Here is a 25,346-nt window from a genome sequence, read left to right as displayed (position 1 = left end):
AACAACGAACACCACAACAACGAACTCCACAACAACGAACACCACTACAACAAACACTACAATAATTAACACTTCAACAACGAACAATACAACATTGAACACTACAACAATGAACAAAACAACAACGAACACTTCAACAACGAACACTACAACAACGAACACCACAACAACGAACACCACAACAACGAACACTACAACAACGAACGTTATAAGAACGAACTCCACAACAAGGAACACTACAACAACGAACACTACAACAACATACACTACAACAACGAACACTACAACAACAAACACTACAACAACGAACACTACAACAACATACACTACAACAACGAACACTATAACAACAAACACTACAACAACGAACATTACAACAATGAACACTACAACAACGAACACTACAACAACGAACAGTACAACAACGAACACCACAACAACGAACATTACAACAACGAACACTACAACAACGAACACTACAACAACGAACACTACAACAACGAACTTTACAACAATGAACACTACAACAACGAACTCTACAACAACGAACACTACAACAACGAACACTACAACAACGAACACCACATCAACAAACACCACAACAACGAACATCTCAACAACGAACATCTCAACAACGAATATCTCAACAACGAACACTACAACAACGAACATCACAACAACAAACATTACAACAACGACCACCACAACAACGAACATCTCAACAACGAACCTCTCAACAACGAACATCTCAACAACGAACACTACAACAATGAACATCTCAACATCGAACACCACAACAACGAACACTACAACAACGAACACTGCAACAATGAACACTACAACAACGAACACTACAACAACGAACACCAAAACAACGAACACTACTACAACGAACATTACAACAACGAACACTACCACAACGAACACCACAACAACGAACACTACAACAACGAACACTAAAACAACGAACACTACAACAACGAACATCTCAACAATGAACATCTCAACAACGAACACTACTACAACGAACACCACAATAACGAACATCTCAACAACGAACACTACAACAACGAACATCACAACAACGACCATCACAAAAACGAACATCTCAACAACGAACATCTCAACAACGAACACTACAACAACGAACACTAGAACGACGAACACAACAACAACGAACACCACAATAATGAACACTACAACAACAAACACTAGAATAACGAACACCACAACAACGAACACCACAATAATGAACACTACAACAACGAAAATCAGAACAACGAACACTTCATCAACGAACACTACAACAACGAACACTACAACTACGAACATCTTAACAACAAACACCACAACAACGAACTTTATAACAACGAAAATCTCAACAACGAACATCTCAACAACGAACATCTCAACAACGAACACTATAAACAACGAACACCACAACAACGAACATCACAATAATGAACACTATAACAACGAAAATCAGAACAACGAACACTAGAACTACGAAAACCTTAACAACAAACACCACAACAACGAACTTTACAACAACGAACACCACAACAACGAACAATTCAACAACGAACACCACAACAACGAACTCCACAACAACGAACTTTACAACAACGATCACCTCAACAACGAACGTTACAACAACGAAAATCACAAAAACAACCATTACAACAACGAACACCACTACAACGAACACTACAATAATTAACACTACAACAACGAACACCACAACAACGAACACTACAACAACGAACACCACAACAACGAACACCACAACAACGAACACTACAACAATGAACACCACAACAACGAACACCACAACAACGAACACTACAACAACGAACACCACAACAACGAAAATTACAACAATGAACACTACAACATCTAATATTACAACAACGAACACTACAACAACAAACACTACAAAAACGAACGCTACAACAACGAACACCACAACAACGAACATTAGAACAACGAACACTACAACAACGAACGTTATAAGAACGAACTCCACAACAATGAACACTACAACAACGAACACTACAACAACAAACATTACAACAACGAACACTACAACAACAAACACTACAACAACGATCATTACAACAATGAACACTACAAGAACGAACACTACAACAACGAACAGTAAAACAACGAACACCACAACAACGAACATTACAACAACGAACACTACAACAACGAACTTTACAATAATGAACACTACAACAACGAACACTACAACAACGAACACCACATCGACGAACACCACAACAACGAACATCTCAACAACGAACATCTCAAAAACGAACACTACAACAACGAATACTACAACAACGAACACTACAACAACGAACACTACAACAACAAACATCTCAACAACGAACACTACAACAACGAATACCACAACAACGAACATCTCAACAACGAACACTACAACAACGAACTCCACAAGAATGAACATCACAACAACGAACATCACAACAACGAACACCACAACAACGAACACTACAACAATGAACACCACAACAACGAACACCACAACAACGAACATTACAACAATGAACACTACAACAACGAACACTACAACAACGAACACCACATCGACGAACACCACAACAACGAACATCTCAACAACGAACATCTCAAAAACGAACACTACAACAACGAATACTACAACAACGAACACTACAACAACGAACACTACAACAACGAACATCTCAACAACGAACACAACAACAACGAATACCACAACAACGAACACCACAACAACGAACACTACAACAACGAACACTGCAACAATGAACACTACAACAACGAACACTACAACAACGAACACCAAAACAACGAACACTACTACAACGAACATTACAACAACGAACACTACCACAACGAACACCACAACAACGAACACTACAACAACGAACACTAAAACAACGAACACTACAACAACGAACATCTCAACAATGAACATCTCAACAACGAACACTACTACAACGAACACCACAATAACGAACATCTCAACAACGAACACTACAACAACGAACATCACAACAACGACCATCACAAAAACGAACATCTCAACAACGAACATCTCAACAACGAACACTACAACAACGAACACTAGAACGACGAACACAACAACAACGAACACCACAATAATGAACACTACAACAACAAACACTAGAATAACGAACACCACAACAACGAACACCACAATAATGAACACTACAACAACGAAAATCAGAACAACGAACACTTCATCAACGAACACTACAACAACGAACACTACAACTACGAACATCTTAACAACAAACACCACAACAACGAACTTTATAACAACGAAAATCTCAACAACGAACATCTCAACAACGAACATCTCAACAACGAACACTATAAACAACGAACACCACAACAACGAACATCACAATAATGAACACTATAACAACGAAAATCAGAACAACGAACACTAGAACTACGAAAACCTTAACAACAAACACCACAACAACGAACTTTACAACAACGAACACCACAACAACGAACAATTCAACAACGAACACCACAACAACGAACTCCACAACAACGAACTTTACAACAACGATCACCTCAACAACGAACGTTACAACAACGAAAATCACAAAAACAACCATTACAACAACGAACACCACTACAACGAACACTACAATAATTAACACTACAACAACGAACACCACAACAACGAACACTACAACAACGAACACCACAACAACGAACACCACAACAACGAACACTACAACAATGAACACCACAACAACGAACACCACAACAACGAACACTACAACAACGAACACCACAACAACGAAAATTACAACAATGAACACTACAACATCTAATATTACAACAACGAACACTACAACAACAAACACTACAAAAACGAACGCTACAACAACGAACACCACAACAACGAACATTAGAACAACGAACACTACAACAACGAACGTTATAAGAACGAACTCCACAACAATGAACACTACAACAACGAACACTACAACAACAAACATTACAACAACGAACACTACAACAACAAACACTACAACAACGATCATTACAACAATGAACACTACAAGAACGAACACTACAACAACGAACAGTAAAACAACGAACACCACAACAACGAACATTACAACAACGAACACTACAACAACGAACTTTACAATAATGAACACTACAACAACGAACACTACAACAACGAACACCACATCGACGAACACCACAACAACGAACATCTCAACAACGAACATCTCAAAAACGAACACTACAACAACGAATACTACAACAACGAACACTACAACAACGAACACTACAACAACAAACATCTCAACAACGAACACTACAACAACGAATACCACAACAACGAACATCTCAACAACGAACACTACAACAACGAACTCCACAAGAATGAACATCACAACAACGAACATCACAACAACGAACACCACAACAACGAACACTACAACAATGAACACCACAACAACGAACACCACAACAACGAACATTACAACAATGAACACTACAACAACGAACACTACAACAACGAACACCACATCGACGAACACCACAACAACGAACATCTCAACAACGAACATCTCAAAAACGAACACTACAACAAAGAATACTACAACAACGAACACTACAACAACGAACACTACAACAACGAACATCTCAACAACGAACACTACAACAACGAATACCACAACAACGAACATCTCAACAACGAACACTACAACAAGGAACACCACAAGAATGAACATCACAACAACGAACATCACAACAATGAACATCTCAATAACGAACACCACAATAATGAACACTACAACAACGAAAATCAAAACAACGAACACTACAACAACGAACACTACAACTACGAAAACCTTAACAACAAACACCACAAAAACGAACTTTACAACAACGAACACCACAACAACGAACAATACAACAACGAACACCACAACAACGAACTCCACAACAACGAACTTTACAAACACGAACACCTCAACAACGAACATTACAACAACGAAAATCACAAAAACGACCATTACAACAACGAACACCACTACAACGATCACTACAATAATTAACACTACAACCACGAACAATACAACATTGAACACTACAACAACGAACAAAACAACAACGAACACTTCAACAACGAACACTACAACAACGAACACCACAACAACGAACACCACAACAACAAACACTACAACAACGAACGTTATACGAACGAACTCCACAACAAGGAGCACTACAACAACGAACACTACAACAACATACACTACAACAACGAACACTACAACAAGAAACACTACAACAACGAACACTACAACAACATACACTACAACAATGAACACTACAACAACAAACACTACAACAACGAACATTACAACAATGAACACTACAAGAACGAACACTACAACAACGAACAGTACAACAACGAACACCACAACTACGAATATTACAACAACGAACACTACAACAATGAACACTACAACAACAAACACTACAACAACGAACATTACAACAATGAACACTACAAGAACGAACACTACAACAACGAACAGTACAACAACGAACACTACAACAACGAACTTTACAACAATGAACACTACAACAACGAACACTACAACAACGAACACTACAACAACGAACACTGTAGCAACGAACACCACATCGACGAACACCACAATAACGAACATCTCAACAACGAACATCTCAACAACGAACACTATAACAACCAAAATCTCAACAACGAACACCACAACAAGGAACACTACAAAAACGAACACTACAACAACGAACACTACAACAACGAACACTACAACAACGAACAAAACAACAACGAACACTTCAACAACGAACACTACAACAACGAACACTACAACAACGAACATCACAACAACGACTATTACAACAACGACCACCACAACAACGAACACTACAACAACGAACACTGCAACAACGAACATCACAACAACGACTATTACAACGACGACCACCACAACAACGAACATCTCAACAACGAACCTCTCAACAACAAACATCTCAACAACGAACACTACAACAACGAACATCTCAACAACGAACATCTCAACAACGAACACTACAACAGCGAACACTATAACAACGAACACTACAACAACGAACACTACAACAACGAACACTACAACAATGAACACTACCACAACGAACACCACAACAAAGAACATCACAACAACGAAGACCACAACAACGAACATCTCAACAACGAACATCTCAACATCGAACGTCTCAACAACGAACATCTCAACTACGAACACTACAACAATGAACACTACAACAACGAGCACCACAACAACGAACATCTCAACAACGAACACTACAACAACGAACACCACAAGAACGAACATCACAAGAACGAACATCACAACAACGAAAATCTCAAACACGAACACCACAATAATGTACACTACAACAACGAAAATCAGAACAACGAACACAACAACAACGAACACAACAACAACGAACACTACAACTACGAAAACCTTAACAACAAACACCACAACAACGAACTTTACAACAACGAACACCACACCAACGAACAATACAACAACGAACACCACAACAACGAACTCCACAGCAACGAACTTTACAACAACGAACACCTCAACAACGAACATTACAACAACGAAAATCACAAAAACGACCATTACAACAACGAACACCAGTACAACGAACACTACAATAATTAACAATACAACATTGAACAATACAACATTGAACCCTATAACAATGAACAAAACAACAACGAACACTTCAACAACGAACACTACAACAACGAACACCACAACAACGAACACCACAACAACGAACACTACAACAACGAACACCACAACAACGAACACCACAACAACAAACACAACAACAACGAAGACCACAACAACGAAAATTACAACAATGAACACTACAACAACTAACATTACAACAACGAACACTACAACAACAAACACTACAACAACGAACGCTACAACAATGAACACCACAACAACGAACATTAGAACAACGAACACTACAACAACGAACGTTATAAGAACGAACTCCACAACAAGGAACACTACAACAACGAACACTACAACAACATACACTACAACAACGAACATTACAACAATGAACACTACAAGAACGAACACTACAACAACGAACATTACAACAACGAACACCACAACAACGAACATTACAACAGCGAACACTACAACAACGAACACTACAACAACGAACACTAGAACAACGAACACCACAACAACGAACACCACAATAATGAACACTACAACAACGAACACTAGAACAACGAACACCACAACAACGAACACCACAATAATGAATACTACAATAACGAAAATCAGAACAACGAACACTTCAACAACGAACACTACAACAACGAACACTACTACTACGAACATCTTAACAACAAACACCACAACAACGAACTTTTCAACAACAAACATCTCAACAACTAACATCTCAACAACGAACCTCTCAACAACGAACACTATAAACAACGAACACCACAACAACGAACATCACAACAACGAACACAACAACAACGAACATCTCAACAACGAACTCTACAACTACGAACATCTGAACAACAAACACTTCAACAACGAACTTTACGAAAACGAACATCACATCAACGAACATCTCAACAACGAACACCACAATAATGAACACTACAACAACGAAAATCAGAACAACAAACACTACAACAACGAACACTACAACTACGAAAACCTTAACAACAAGCACCACAACAACGAACTTTACAAAAACGAACACCTCAACAACGAACAATACAACAACGAACACCACAACAACGAACTCCACAACAACGAACTTTACAAACACGAACACCTCAACAACGACCATTACAACAACGAAAATCACAAAAACGACCATTACAACAACGAACACCACTACAACAAACACTACAATAATTAACACTACAACAACGAACAATACAACATTGAACACTACAACAACGAACAAAACAACAACGAACACTTCAACAACGAACACTACAACAACGAACACCACAACAACGAACACCACAACAACGAACACTACAACAACGAACGTTATAAGAACGAACTCCACAAAAAGGAACACTACAACAACGAACACTACAACAACATACACTACAACAACGAACACTACAACAACAAACACTACAACAACGAACACTACAACAACATACACTACAACAACGAACACTATAACAACAAACACTACAACAACGAACATTACAACAATGAACACTACAACAACGAACACTACAACAACGAACAGTACAACAACGAACACCACAACAACGAACATTACAACAACGAACACTACAACAACGAACACTACAACAACGAACACTACAACAACGAACTTTACAACAATGAACACTACAACAACGAACTCTACAACAACGAACACTACAACAACGAACACTACAACAACGAACACCACATCAACAAACACCACAACAACGAACATCTCAACAGAACATCTCAACAACGAATATCTCAACAACGAACACTACAACAACGAACATCACAACAACAAACATTACAACAACGACCACCACAACAACGAACATCTCAACAACGAACCTCTCAACAACGAACATCTCAACAACGAACACTACAACAATGAACATCTCAACATCGAACACCACAACAACGAACACTACAACAACGAACACTGCAACAATGAACACTACAACAACGAACACTACAACAACGAACACCAAAACAACGAACACTACTACAACGAACATTACAACAACGAACACTACCACAACGAACACCACAACAACGAACACTACAACAACGAACACTAAAACAACGAACACTACAACAACGAACATCTCAACAACGAACATCTCAACAACGAACACTACTACAACGAACACCACAATAACGAACATCTCAACAACGAACACTACAACAACGAACATCACAACAACGACCATCACAAAAACGAACATCTCAACAACGAACATCTCAACAACGAACACTACAACAACGAACACTAGAACGACGAACACAACAACAACGAACACCACAATAATGAACACTACAACAACGAACACTAGAATAACGAACACCACAACAACGAACACCACAATAATGAACACTACAACAACGAAAATCAGAACAACGAACACTTCATCAACGAACACTACAACAACGAACACTACAACTACGAACATCTTAACAACAAACACCACAACAACGAACTTTACAACAACGAACATCTCAACAACGAACATCTCAACAACGAACATCTCAACAACGAACACTATAAACAACGAACACCACAACAACGAACATCACAATAATGAACACTATAACAACGAAAATCAGAACAACGAACACTAGAACTACGAAAACCTTAACAACAAACACCACAACAACGAACTTTACAACAACGAACACCACAACAACGAACAATTCAACAACGAACACCACAACAACGAACTCCACAACAACGAACTTTACAACAACGATCACCTCAACAACGAACGTTACAACAACGAAAATCACAAAAACAACCATTACAACAACGAACACCACTACAACGAACACTACAATAATTAACACTACAACAACGAACAATACAACATTGTACACTACAACAACGAACAAAACAACAACGAACACTTCAACAACGAACACTACAACAACGAACACCACAACAACGAACACCACAACAACGAACACTACAACAAAGAACACCACAACAACGAACACCACAACAACGAACACTACAACAACGAACACCACAACAACGAAAATTACAACAATGAACACTACAACATCTAATATTACAACAACGAACACTACAACAACAAACACTACAAAAACGAACGCTACAACAACGAACACCACAACAACGAACATTAGAACAACGAACACTACAACAACGAACGTTATAAGAACGAACTCCACAACAATGAACACTACAACAACGAACACTACAACAACAAACATTACAACAACGAACACTACAACAACAAACACTACAACAACGATCATTACAACAATGAACACTACAAGAACGAACACTACAACAACGAACAGTAAAACAACGAACACCACAACAACGAACATTACAACAACGAACACTACAACAACGAACTTTACAACAATGAACACTACAACAACGAACACTACAACAACGAACACCACATCGACGAACACCACAACAACGAACATCTCAACAACGAACATCTCAAAAACGAACACTACAACAACGAATACTACAACAACGAACACTACAACAACGAACACTACAACAACGAACATCTCAACAACGAACACTACAACAACGAATACCACAACAACGAACATCTCAACAACGAACACTACAACAACGAACTCCACAAGAATGAACATCACAACAACGAACATCACAACAACGAACACCACAACAACGAACACTACAACAATGAACACCACAACAACGAACACCACAACAACGAACATTACAACAATGAACACTACAACAACGAACACTACAACAACGAACACTACAACAACGAATACCACAACAACGAACATCTCAACAACGAACACTACAACAAGGAACACCACAAGAATGAACATCACAACAACGAACATCACAACAATGAACATCTCAATAACGAACACCACAATAATGAACACTACAACAACGAAAATCAGAACAACGAACACTACAACAACGAACACTACAACTACGAAAACCTTAACAACAAACACCACAAAAACGAACTTTACAACAACGAACACCACAACAACGAACAATACAACAACGAACACCACAACAACGAACTCCACAACAACGAACTTTACAAACACGAACACCTCAACAACGAACATTACAACAACGAAAATCACAAAAACGACCATTACAACAACGAACACCACTACAACGATCACTACAATAATTAACACTACAACCACGAACAATACAACATTGAACACTACAACAACGAACAAAACAACAACGAACACTTCAACAACGAACACTACAACAACGAACACCACAACAACGAACACCACAACAACAAACACTACAACAACGAACGTTATAAGAACGAACTCCACAACAAGGAGCACTACAACAACGAACACTACAACAACATACACTACAACAACGAACACTACAACAAGAAACACTACAACAACGAACACTACAACAACATACACTACAACAATGAACACTACAACAACAAACACTACAACAACGAACATTACAACAATGAACACTACAAGAACGAACACTACAACAACGAACAGTACAACAACGAACACCACAACTACGAATATTACAACAACGAACACTACAACAACGAACACCACATCAACGAACACCACAACAACGAATATATCAACAACGAATATCTCAACAACGAACACTACAACAACGAACATCACAACAACGAACATTACAACAACGACCACCACAACAACGAACATCTCAACAACGAACCTCTCAACAACGAACATCTCAACAACGAACACTACAACAACGAACATCTCAACAACGAACATCTCAACAACGAACACTACAACAACGAACACTGAAACAATGAACACTACAACAACGAACACTACAACAACGAACACCAAAACAACGAACACTACAACAACGAACACTACAACAATGAACACTAAAACAATGAACACTACAACAACGAACATCTCAACAACGAACACTACTACAACGAACACCACAATAACGAACATCTCAACAACGAACACTACAACAACGAACATCACAACAACGACCATCACAAAAACGAACATCTCAACAACGAACATCTCAACAACGAACACTACAACAACGAACACCACAATAATGAACACTACAACAACGAAAATCAGAACAACGAACATTACAACAACGAACACTACAGCTACGAAAACCTTAGCAACAAACACCACAACAACGAACTTTACAACAACGAACACCACAACAACGAACAATACAACAACGAACACCACAACAACGAACTCCACAACAACAAACTTTACAACAACGAACACCTCAACAACGAACATTACAAAAACGAAAATCACAAAAACGACCATTACAACAACGAACACTACAATAATTAACACTGTGAGGGATCCAGATCCCTCAGCTAGTTTTTCCTAGTTCTAGATTAGGCTTGGCACTCTAGAAACTAAAGCTTTCAAAATAACATATGCTTGTTGGGTGTTGAATGAAAGCTTGTGTTACGAACTATCACTTGAGAGTAGTTAGAAGTCTGTGATTGCTCTGTAGAGAGAATTACAGAGATTTTCCTGTTTCTGTGAAATAGGATAGGAGTTGTGAGTGGAGTGGTGTAGGGAGGTACTTGAATCTCCCAACGGTTTTACAGGGGGGAGAGGAGGGACAGTGGGGTAGGCCTCACTCCTCCTTGTGACGTCACAGGACGCCGCACGGCGAGGCCATCGGTGATTGGTTTAGGCACCATGAGGAACAGTGCGGGCTTAAAGCTGATTGGTCTAGGCATTGTAGGGAGGAGGTATGGGCATCCAGAGTTCCCTTAGCCCGCGAAATCTTCAGTTTGAATTGGGCGGCCAGGGAAGCAAGACGTGTCTGGGTGGGGGGGGGGGGGTAATTTTCCCCCTCCACCCCCTGTTAATTGCTTCTGTCGTCCAAATTACTCGATTGATGGCACTCCTGCCATCAGGGGTTGTGTCAAGGCCCATTTAAGTGAATTGGGGCCAGGGATTTACGGAAGAAACAGTAAAAAGCTAAGAGACAGTTGACTGTGTGAACGCATGAGGCAGGCTGGCAGAGCCTCATGGTGTAACAGGTGTGAGAGTATCCTGTCTAGTGGCAATGGACAATTGATGTTGGGCAGTGTAAGCGTATGTGATATTACAGGCCCATGTTGGACTTTGCATTCCACCTGGCGGTGTCCATGTGGTGACGCCGCCGGCCATTGTCACTCGAGTGTACGAGCGAGCATGCTGATTTGATGGGAGTGTAGGTGATCTTCCATCCACGTGTGTATGCTGGTGGGTGCCAGCCAGCCAGCCTGAGGCAAGCGCCATGTGCGCGCCCGCCCAGCGGGTGGAGGCCACCCACCCCGCGCTGCCAGCCCGGCCGGTGGGGTGGTATGACATCATGCGCCACTCAGGCCACCCGCATGCCGGCTACCCCAGGCCACCCCTCCCCCCTCTCTCAGCTCGGGAGGGGCGCTGTGGCCACCTGCCTTGGCCACATGCCTTGGCCACTTTCCCGGGACAGCCTAGGGCCACATCTTGTCGACGCATGAGGAGCAAGCAGCTAAGTGTGTCAGCTTGTGTGGTAGTAACTTTGGTAATGAGAAAAAATAAGGGAAAGTAGAAAGGAGTAGAAATGAGTACTATTACAGTGTGATGAGTACCGGGTGGATATTCCCGGTAAGAGCCTCGCCAGGCTAGGAAAACAGCTGAGGGGCAGCTGTCAGTGGAACCCAGGTGTCGGATAGGGGCGGTACCTGGGGATAGAGATTATACACGGGACCACGCTGTATGTTAGTAAGTTAGTAGACTGACTAGAGGATGTAACCAGTCAGTGTAGAGATTTACCATATAAGTGATCCAGCCTGTCGATTCTATATAATCGTTCAGGCTGGATTAATGCCATAGAGTACCGTAAAATTATAATCATTAGAGGTAGACTACTTGGTGATATAATTTTTCATTGATTATGTGAAATGCCATTTCTATGTGTTCATTTGCATGTTATGTACTGTGTTGTGTGGTAAGTCAGTAGGTGTGATTGCTGACTGATTGCCTAATGATGTCATTAGCATGGGGGCATGCTGACGGCATCATTATGTTGCAGGTTTGTGCAGTGTTGTTATCAGTTTATACAATATTATTGCCCCAGGAACTGTGTTGAGGGTTTAAGGGACCTCTAGGATTATTCAGGGGAATTCACAGTACTTATTGAGAGCAGGCAATTGATGGGTTAATTGCCTGGCTGAGGTATGTGTGTGTGTTCACAGTATTCCTTTGCAATCGGGTGCAAGTAAAAAAAGAGGGAGGGCAGTAATATTAGTACACTTGTGTGTGTTGCACAACCGTGTGTTTTTATTGTGTGGGCACAGTAATTAGCGAGTTGCAGTAGCCACAACCATATGTGGGTAGTGCTGATGTGATGTTGCATGCCATTATAGTGTGACCAAGGTAACGCTGGGGTTACTTTGTTTCTTTAAGTTATGTTGAGGACTTAAGGATTCAGTGAGTTAATTAAGGGGTAATTAACTGGATAAGGGGTGCACACTTAGTATTGTGGAATGAGTGAGGGCTGTTATAAGAGAAACAGTGTTGAGCTAGAATGAGATACGTCTCGGGAGCAATTAATTGTCCATGTGACAGTTAATTGACCACTCTAGCTAATTATGTAATTAGCCTTCTCATCATGAATTCACGTAGTGGGAGAGGTTCTGTCAGAGTCTGTCAGTATTTGTGTTAACGTAATATGCTCGAGACTAATTACCTTTCAGGGGTATAGCAATTAGTGGCTCATGTTAATTAGTGGAGTAATTAGCATTGGAGAGCTCCGGTGACTCGGTAAAGCGAGGTCATGGAGCTAGCATAAATCGTTGTATTAATCATATCCTGTCTGAGGACAGTGGATTATTGGCACATCTTGTTAATTAGGGTAATTAGCTCCTTTCCCGTGAATTCACAGTGTTTGATGAGACCTGCTTAGGCAGTGCGGAGTGAGACGTATTTATGGATGATTAATTATCGGTCCTGGTGACAGTTAATTAATGGCTCAGTAATTAGTGGGTTAATTAGGGTAATTAACACTCACTCGTAATTTTTTGACACAGACTGTGGAGAAGCTACCAAGTTAGGGTAGGCTTAGTTAACGTAACTCAATGGGGATGTAATTAGTGGTCCGTTTGACCTTAATTGAGAATTACTCACTGAATACTTGCAAGGAGTCAAGTGTGGTGTAATATGTTGAGTTATTGTTAACAAGAGAGAGACAAGTGTTAAAGATTAACGTAGAGTATCATCATGTTGTTGTCTAGTGGGAGACAATTGTTTGTGATTACCGTGGTACTTTGTTGCTGTCTGCTGCGAACCGTCAATTAACGTAATTAATCACTTCAGGCAATTTCTTTTGGTTGTCGTCTGGTGACGAGAGTAGAGTCATCTAGGGATCTGTGGAGCTGTGTCCCAGAATCCCGCCTTGCCTGTCTGTGTATCGGGTTACATCAGGGCAACTTCTTATTGGGAGTTGCAAAGAGTGTTCACACGGGGTTGTGATAGGGGGGAGTCACTGTTAGACTTCCGCCTAGTTACGTGGGTCTCTCCTGGGGGGCGGGAGGACCCCTAAGCTTGTGATTATAGTAGCTGTCAGGGAAACCAAGACACTATTGATTGCCTGCTTGTGTCTTTGTTTCAGTGAATCCTTCATTTGTTCAGTTAGTTCATGTTGTCAGCCCGAAGTGTCAGCAAGATGGAGCCTGCTGTCACTTCTCGAGGGGCTGTTGAATAGCTGTGTTGCAAGTGCCACTTGATGTACAATAACGTAACCATTCGCTGTGGTGTAACTTAGTCTGTGATATTTTTCTTTTATTTGCAATATTGCGTCATCAGTGGGCACACCTGTGTTCAGGTTAGTTCAGTATGCAGCCTCACAGCAAGGGTTGCTATGTAGCTGTTTGTTATCGTGCCACTGGATTGACATTAACGTAATGTAAACTCGGTAATGTAGTAGTTAGTCTCTTGTTATTAATAAATTGTTATGTTGTAGAAAACAGTCTTTGATGTCAACCCTTCAACCATATTATTCCACCATATTTCTGCATATTATTAAATGTTGATGTGATCTTGATAAGGCGGCTGTTCTTGGGAATTTGAATTCCAATTCATAGCACCACTTCAAATATAAATATTTGATTGTGAGAACCCGTCGGTTACCCTTTATTAGTTTTAACGTCCTGTTTAACTAGGAGGAGCCAGCGGCCTATTGTGGACAGGTTTTCACCCTTGGTGGTGGAGGCCTGGCGGTTTGCTCCCGCTTTTCCTTTTTCTACTGGACTCATGCTTAACTGCCGTGAGCAGACTTTAAACTTGTAGTCCACCTCCTAAGGGAGGTAGGCGTAGAGAAAAATCTCACAGCTGGCGCCCAACGTGGGGCTATGCAACTTGGGTTCGAGCCCATGAAGAGTAGTCTTATTGATTTTTAAAGTAACATAAGATATCGTTGCAGAATATTGTGGAACAGTATTGTTGGAGGTATGTTTTGTGCACGGTTGTCACACGTAGGTACACACACCACACACACACAGTATGTAAGAGGTATTTCATGGTAGATATGGGGAAATCTGTCCGGCTTTTTGTGGCTGCTAGCTAGTTGACATTGACACACTCATTGGTGAGGGGTGTCAGCTCAGCAGCAGGTGTCGTGGACACCAAGCCAGCGTGCAACAGGGGTTGCAAGAGTGCACTCAGGATCTGCCTGAGGTGCAAGACACCACCTACATGCGGGTAGAAGAAGCTTCTAGAAGTGACCTCAAGTGTGAGAGGTCTTATTGGACGACACTATAGTTGTCAAGGGTGTCATAGGAGTGTAGTTGTTATTACACAGTAGGATCTTAGTAGTGGGAGTCGCGCCACCAGAGTAGGATCCGAGTAGACTTCTTTAGAGAAGGGGAGTAATTCATCTGCAGTTAGACAGGTGATGGAATTTCTTGCCAGAGTGGGGACTGTACAACCCCAGGAAGAATTCAGGGTAGTCACTAGAGAGGTTGAGCAGAGGCTCCCGTTTGCAGAGGTGACAGCAGGGCCGAGTTCGAGCCTGAAGGTGAGAGCGCAGCAAGTCAGTGCTGGCTCAAGTGCAGATTGCAAGGAGGCAATCTCACACAGGGAAGGGAAGACAAACCCACCCTAGTGCACTTAACCCGGTGACAAGGTATGAAGGTAAAGATGCCTAGCTTGGCAGTTCTGAGAAAGACGATTCGATGGATGCATACATCGTTCACCTTTTGAAGAAAGGCTGCAAATGCAAGATGGCAAAGGTCATTTTGGGCTGGTGATTTTCCATGGTTCAGATCCCCAGAAGCATAATGATTTTGTTCTTTAAGGATTGCCTTGGTAAAGGGTTATAGTAGATCTGCAGAAGGAATGCTGATCACATTCCAAGTTAGGTCCAGGGGAGAAATAGACCAGAGAGTTTGACAGATGTCAAAAGTTTTGCTTGAGTCCTTGTTAGAGTAGTGGGACCTAGGAGAAGCAAGGGAGGGACCCCAGGCTCAGTAGGGGAGCATAGGTACTTGTAGAAGAGGGTTTTCTCCCAGATAGTTCAGTCGGTAGAGCAAGACCGGCTGGTGTTGGGCAGTTGGACAGTGAGAGTGATCCTGTCAACTTGTTGCTAGGTCAGGTAGAGGACTGTCAGTAAGTTCTTTTGTAGGCTGAGGGGAATGCAGAAGTGCTTCACTGGTAAGGCCACACCAATGTGTTGCTCATGTGTCCAGTATGACACAGACCGAGGATGGAAATGGGAGGTCCAGTGATGGAAATGGTTGCAAGGTGTTGAACCGGCCAGGACCAGAGCTGGAGCCGAACATGTTGTCACTCCAAGGTCGGGCAGCACCACCAGGGTGATCCGGTGATAGTGCACAGAGACCCTCAGGCCAGGATGTATAGGAAACAGAGTTTCACACTCCACACTTGTTTAGCTAGTACACCTGTTGGGCAGGTGTGTGCAGAAAAACTAGCTGGTGTTTTGAATGTATTTTCATTGCAGGAAAATATATTCTTTAGTAGGAGGTTGTGTGAGGGATCTAGATCCCTCAGCTAGTTTTTCCTAGTTCTAGATTAGGCTAGGCACTCTAGAAACTGAGGCTTTCAAAATAACATATGCTTGTTGGGTGTTGAATGAAAGCATGTGTTACGAACTATCACTTGAGAGTAGTTAGAAGTCTGTGATTGCTCTGTAGAGAGAATTACAGAGATTTTCCTGTTTCTGTGAAATAGGATAGGAGTTGTGAGTGGAGTGGTGTAGGGAGGTACTTGAATCTCCCAACGGTTTTACAGGGGGGAGAGGAGGGACAGTGGGGTAGGCCTCACTCCTCCTTGTGACGTCACAGGACGCCGCACGGCGAGGCCATCGGTGATTGGTTTAGGCACCATGAGGAACAGTGCGGGCTTAAAGCTGATTGGTCTAGGCATTGTAGGGAGGAGGTATGGGCATCCAGAGTTCCCTTAGCCCGCGAAATCTTCAGTTTGAATTGGGCGGCCAGGGAAGCAAGACGTGTCTGGGTGGGGGGGGGGGGGGGGAATTTTCCCCCTCCACCCCCTGTTAATCGCTTCTGTCTTCCACATTACTCGATTGATGGCACTCCTGCCATCAGGGGTTGTGTCAAGGAACAATTAAGTGAATTGGGACCAGGGATTTACGGAAGAAACAGTAAAAAGCTAAGAGACAGTTGACTGTGTGAATGCATGAGGCAGGCTGGCAGAGCCTCATGGTGTAACAGGTGTGAGAGTATCCTGTCTAGTGGCAATGGACAATTGATGTTGGGCAGTGTAAGCGTATGTGATATTACAGGCCCATGTTGGACTTTGCATTCCACCTGGCGGTGTCCATGTGGTGACGCCGCCGGCCATTGTCACTCGAGTGTACGAGCGAGCATGCTGATTTGATGGGAGTGTAGGTGATCTTCCATCCACGTGTGTATGCTGGTGGGTGCCAGCCAGCCAGCCTGAGGCAAGCGCCATGTGCGCTCCCGCCCCGCGGGTGAAGGCCACCCACCCCGCGCCGCCAGCCCGGCCGGTGGGGTGGTATGACATCATGCGCCACTCAGGCCACCCGCACGCCGGCTACCCCAGGCCACCCCCCCCCCCTCTCTCAGCTCGGGAGGGGCGCTGTGGCCACCTGCCTTGGCCACATGCCTTGGCCACTTTCCCGGGACAGCCTAGGGCCACATCTTGTCGACGCATGAGGAGCAAGCAGCTAATTGTGTCAGCTAGTGTGGTAGTAACTTTGGTAATGAGGAAAAATAAGGGAAAGTAGAAAGGAGTAGAAATGAGTACTATTACAGTGTGATGAGTACCTGTGGATATTCTCGGTAAGAGTTATCTCAGAGCCTCGCCAGGCTAGGAAAACAGCTGAGGGGCAGCTGTCAGTGGAACCCAGGTGTCGGATAGGGGCGGTACCTGTGGATAGAGATTATACACGGGACCACGCTGTATGTTAGTAAGTTAGTAGACTGACTAGAGGATGTAACCAGTCAGTGTAGAGATTTACCATATAAGTGATCCAGCCTGTCGATTCTATGTAATCGTTCAGGCTGGATTAATGCCATAGAGTACCGTAAAATTATAATCATTAGAGGTAGACTACTTGGTGATATAATTTTTCATGGATTATGTGAAATGCCATTTCTATGTGTTCATTTGCATGTTATGTACTGTGTTGTGTGGTTAGTCAGTAGGTGTGATTGCCTAATGATGTCATTAGCATGGGGGGCATGCTGACGGCATCATTATGTTGCAGGTTTGTGGAGTGTTGTTATCAGTTTATACAATATTATTGCCCCAGGAACTGTGTTGAGGGTTTAAGGGACCTCTAGGATTATTCAGGGGAATTCACAGTACTTATTGAGAGCAGGCAATTGATGGGTTAATTGCCTGGCTGAGGTATGTGTGTGTGTTCACAGTATTCCTTTGCAATCGGGTGCAAGTAAAAAAAGAGGGAGGGCAGTAATATTAGTACACTTATGTGTGTTGCACAACCGTGTGTTTTTATTGTGTGGGCACAGTAATTAGCGAGTTGCAGTAGCCGCAACCATATGTGGGTAGTGCTGATGTGATGTTGCATGCCATTATAGTGTGACCAAGGTAACGCTGGGGTTACTTTGTTTCTTTAAGTTATGTTGAGGACTTAAGGATTCAGTGAGTTAATTAAGGGGTAATTAACTGGATAAGGGGTGCACACTTAGTATTGTGGAATGAGTGAGGGCTGTTATAAGAGAAACAGTGTTGAGCTAGAATGAGATACGTCTCGGGAGCAATTAATTGTCCATGTGACAGTTAATTGACCACTCTAGCTAATTATGTAATTAGCCTTCTCATCATGAATTCACGTAGTGGGAGAGGTTCTGTCAGAGTCTGTCAGTATTTGTGTTAACGTAATATGCTCGAGACTAATTACCTTTCAGGGGTATAGCAATTAGTGGCTCATGTTAATTAGTGGAGTAATTAGCATTGGAGAGCTCCGGTGACTCGGTAAAGCGAGGTCATGGAGCTAGCATAAATCGTTGTATTAATCATATCCTGTCTGAGGACAGTGGATTATTGGCACATCTTGTTAATTAGGGTAATTAGCTCCTTTCCCGTGAATTCACAGTGTTTGATGAGACCTGCTTAGGCAGTGCGGAGTGAGACGTATTTATGGATGATTAATTATCGGTCCTGGTGACAGTTAATTAATGGCTCAGTAATTAGTGGGTTAATTAGGGTAATTAACACTCACTCGTAATTTTTTGACACAGACTGTGGAGAAGCTACCAAGTTAGGGTAGGCTTAGTTAACGTAACTCAATGGGGATGTAATTAGTGGTCCGTTTGACCTTAATTGAGAATTACTCACTGAATACTTGCAAGGAGTCAAGTGTGGTGTAATATGTTGAGGTATTGTTAACAAGAGAGAGACAAGTGTTAAAGATTAACGTAGAGTATCATCATGTTGTTGTCTAGTGGGAGACAATTGTTTGTGATTACCGTGGTACTTTGTTGCTGACTGCTGCGATCAGTCAATTAACGTAATTAATCACTTCAGGCAATTTCTTTTGGTTGTCGTCTGGTGACGAGAGTAGAGTCATCTAGGGATCTGTGGAGCTGTGTCCCAGAATCCCGCCTTGCCTGTCTGTGTATCGGGTTACAACAGGGCAACTTCTTATTGGGAGTTGCAAAGAGTGTTCACACGGGGTTGTGATAGGGGGGAGTCACTGTTAGACTTCCGCCTAGTTACGTGGGTCTCTCCTGGGGGGCGGGAGGACCCCTAAGCTTGTGATTATAGTAGCTGTCAGGGAAACCAAGACACTATTGATTGCCTGCTTGTGTCTTTGTTTCAGTGGATCCTTCATTTGTTCAGTTAGTTCATGTTGTCAGCCCGAAGTGTCAGCAAGATGGAGCCTGCTGTCACTTCTCGAGGGGCTGTTGAATAGCTGTGTTGCAAATGCCACTTGATGTACAATAACGTAACCATTCGCTGTGGTGTAACTTAGTCTGTGATATTTTTCTTTGTTTTGCAATATTGCGTCATCAGTGGGCACACCTGTGTTCAGGTTAGTTCAGTATGCAGCCTCACAGCAAGGGTTGCTATGTAGCTGTTTGTTATCGTGCCACTGGATTGACATTAACGTAATGTAAACTCGGTAATGTAGTAGTTAGTCTCTTGTTATTTATAAATTGTTATGTTGTAGAAAACAATCTTTGATGTCAACCCTTCAACCATATTATTCCACCATATTTCTGCATATTATTAAATGTTGATGTGATCTTGATAAGGCGGCTGTTCTTGGGAATTTGAATTCCAATTCATAGCACCACTTCAAATATAAATATTTGATTGTGAGAACCCGTCGGTTACCCTTTATTAGTTTTAACGTCCTGTTTAACTAGAAGGAGCCAGCGGCCTATTGTGGACAGGTTTTAACCCTTAGTGGTGGAGGCCTGGCGGTTTGCTCCCGCTTTTCCTTTTTCTACTGGACTCATGCTTAACTGCCGTGAGCAGACTTTAAACTTGTAGTCCACCTCCTAAGGGAGGTAGGCGTATAGAAAAATCTCACAAACACTACAACAACGAACAATACAACATTGAACACTACAACAACGAACAAAACTACAACGAACACTTGAACAACGAACACTACAACAACGAACACCACAACAACGAACACCACAACAACAAACACTACAACAACGAACGCCACAACAACGAAAATTACAACAATGAACACTACAACACCTAACATTACAACAACGAACACTACAACAACAAACACTACAACAACGAACGCTACAACAACGACCACCAAAACAACGAACATTAGAGCAACGAACACTACAACAACGAACGTTATAAGAACGAACTCCAAAACAAGGAACACTACAACAACGAACACTACAACAACATTCACTACAACAACGAACACTACAACAACAAACACTACAACAACGAACATTACAACAATGAACACTACAAGAACGAACACTGCAACAATGAACATTACAACAACGAACACCACAACAACGAATATTACAACAACGAACACTACAACAACGAACACTACAACAACGAACACTACAACGAACTTTACAACAATGAACACTACAACAACGAACACTACAACAACGAACACTACAACAACGAACACTACAACAACGAACACCACATCAACGTACACCACAACAATGAACATCTCAACAACGAACATCTCAACAACGAATATCTCAACAACGAACACTACAACAACGAACATCACAAGAACGAACATTACAACAACGACCACCACAACAACGAACATCTCAACAACGAACCTCTGAACAACGAACATCTCAGCAACGAACACTACTACAACGAGCATCTCAACAACGAACATCTCAACAACGAACACTACAACAACCAACACTACAATAACGAACACTACAACAACGAACACTACAACAACGAACACAAAAACAACGAACACTACAACAACGAACACTACAACAACGAACACTACCATAACGAACACCACAACAACGAACACTACAAAAACGAACACTAAAACAACGAACACTACAACAACGAACATCTCAACAACGAACATCTCAACAACGAACACTACAACAACGAACAATAGAACAACGAACACCACAACAACGAACACCACAATAATGAACAGTACAACAACGAACACTAGAACAACGAACACCACAACAACTAACACCACAATAATGAACACTACAACAACGAAAATCAGAACAACGAACACTTCAACAATGAACACTACAACAACGAACACTACAACTACGAACATCTTAACAACAAACACCACAACATCGAACTTTACAACAACGAACATCTCAACAATGAACCTCTCAACAACGAACACTATAAACAACGAACACTATAAACAATGAACACTATAAACAATGAACACCACAACAACGAACATCACAACAACGAACACCACAACAACGAACATCTCAACAACGAACTCTACAACTATGAACATCTCAACAACAAACACCACAATAATGAACACTACAACAACGAAAATCAGAACAACGAACACTACAACAACGAACACTAAAACAACGAACATCACAACAACGACCATCACAAAAACGAACATCTTAACAAAGAACACCACAATAATGAACACTACAACAACGAAAATCAGAACAACGAACACTACAACAACGAACACTACAACAGCGAACACTACAACTTCGAAAACCTTAACAATAAACACCACAACAACGAACACCACAACAACGAACAATACAACAACGAATACTACAACAACGAACTCCACAACAACGAACTTTACAACAACGAACACGTCAACAACGAACATTACAACAACGAAAATCACAAAAACGACCATTACAACAACGAACACCACTACAACGAACACTACAATAATTAACACTACAACAACGAACAATACAACATTGAACACTACATCAACGAACAAAACAACAACGAACTCTTCAACAACGAACACTACAACAACGAACACCACAACAACGAACACCACAACAACGAACACTACAACAACTAACATTACAACAACGAAAACTACAACAACAAACACTACAACAACGAACACCACATCAACGAACACCACAACAACGAACATCTCAACAACGAACATCTCAACAACGAACACTACAACAATGAACACTACAACAACGAACACCACAACAACGAACATCTCAACAACGAACACTACAACAACGAACATCACAACAACGACCATCACAAAAACGAACATCTCAACAACAAACATCTCAACAACGAACACTAGAACAACGAACACCACAATAATGAACACTACAACAACGAACACTAGAACAACGAACACCACAACAACGAACACCACAATAATGAACACTACAACAACGAAAATCAGAACAACGAAAACTTCAACAACGAACACTACAACAACGAACACTACAACTACGAACATCTTAACAACAAACACCACAACAACGAACTTTACAACAACGAACATCTCAACAACGAACATCTCAAAAACGAACCTCTCAACAACGAACACTATAAACAACGAACACCACAACAACAAACATCTCAACAACGAACTCTACAACTACGAAATTCTCAACAACAAACACCACAACAACGAACTTTACAACAACGAACATCACAACAACGAACATCTCAACAACGTACAAGACAATAATGAACACTACAACGAAAATCAGAAAAACGAACACTACAACAACGAACACTACAACAACGAACATCACAACAACGACCATCACAAAAACGAACATCTCAACAACGAACATCTCAACAACGAACACTACAACAACGAACACTAGAACAACGAACACCACAACAACGAACACCACAATAATGAACACTACAACAACGACCACTAGAACAACAAACACCACAACAACGAACACCACAATAATGAACACTACAACAACGAAAATCAGAACAACGAACACTTCAACAACGAACACTACAACAACGAACACTACAACTACGAACATCTCAACAACAAACACCACAACAACGAACTTTACAACAACGAACATCACAACAACGAACATCTCAACAAAGAACACCACAATAATGAACACTACAACAACGAAAATCAGAACAACGAACACTACAACAAGGAACACTACAACAGCGAACACTACAACTACGAAAACCTTAACAACAAACACCACAACAACGAACACCACAACAACGAACAATACAACAACGAACACCACAACAACATACTCCACAACAACAAACTTTACAACAACGAACACCTCAACAACGAACATTACAACAACGAAAATCACAAAAACGACCATTACAACAACGAACACCACTACAACGAACACTAAAATAATTAACACTACAACAACGAACAATACAACATTGAACACTACAACAACGAACAAAACAACAACGAACACTTCAACAACGAACACTACAACAACGAACACCGCAACAACGAACACCACAACAACGAACACTACAACAACTAACATTACAACAACGAACACTACAACAACAAACACTACA

Source organism: Procambarus clarkii, chromosome 33 (assembly GCF_040958095.1).
Source record: "Procambarus clarkii isolate CNS0578487 chromosome 33, FALCON_Pclarkii_2.0, whole genome shotgun sequence".
Taxonomy (NCBI): domain Eukaryota; kingdom Metazoa; phylum Arthropoda; class Malacostraca; order Decapoda; family Cambaridae; genus Procambarus; species Procambarus clarkii.
The sequence above is the reverse complement of the archived record's forward strand: the minus strand, read 5'-3'. Positions refer to the sequence as shown.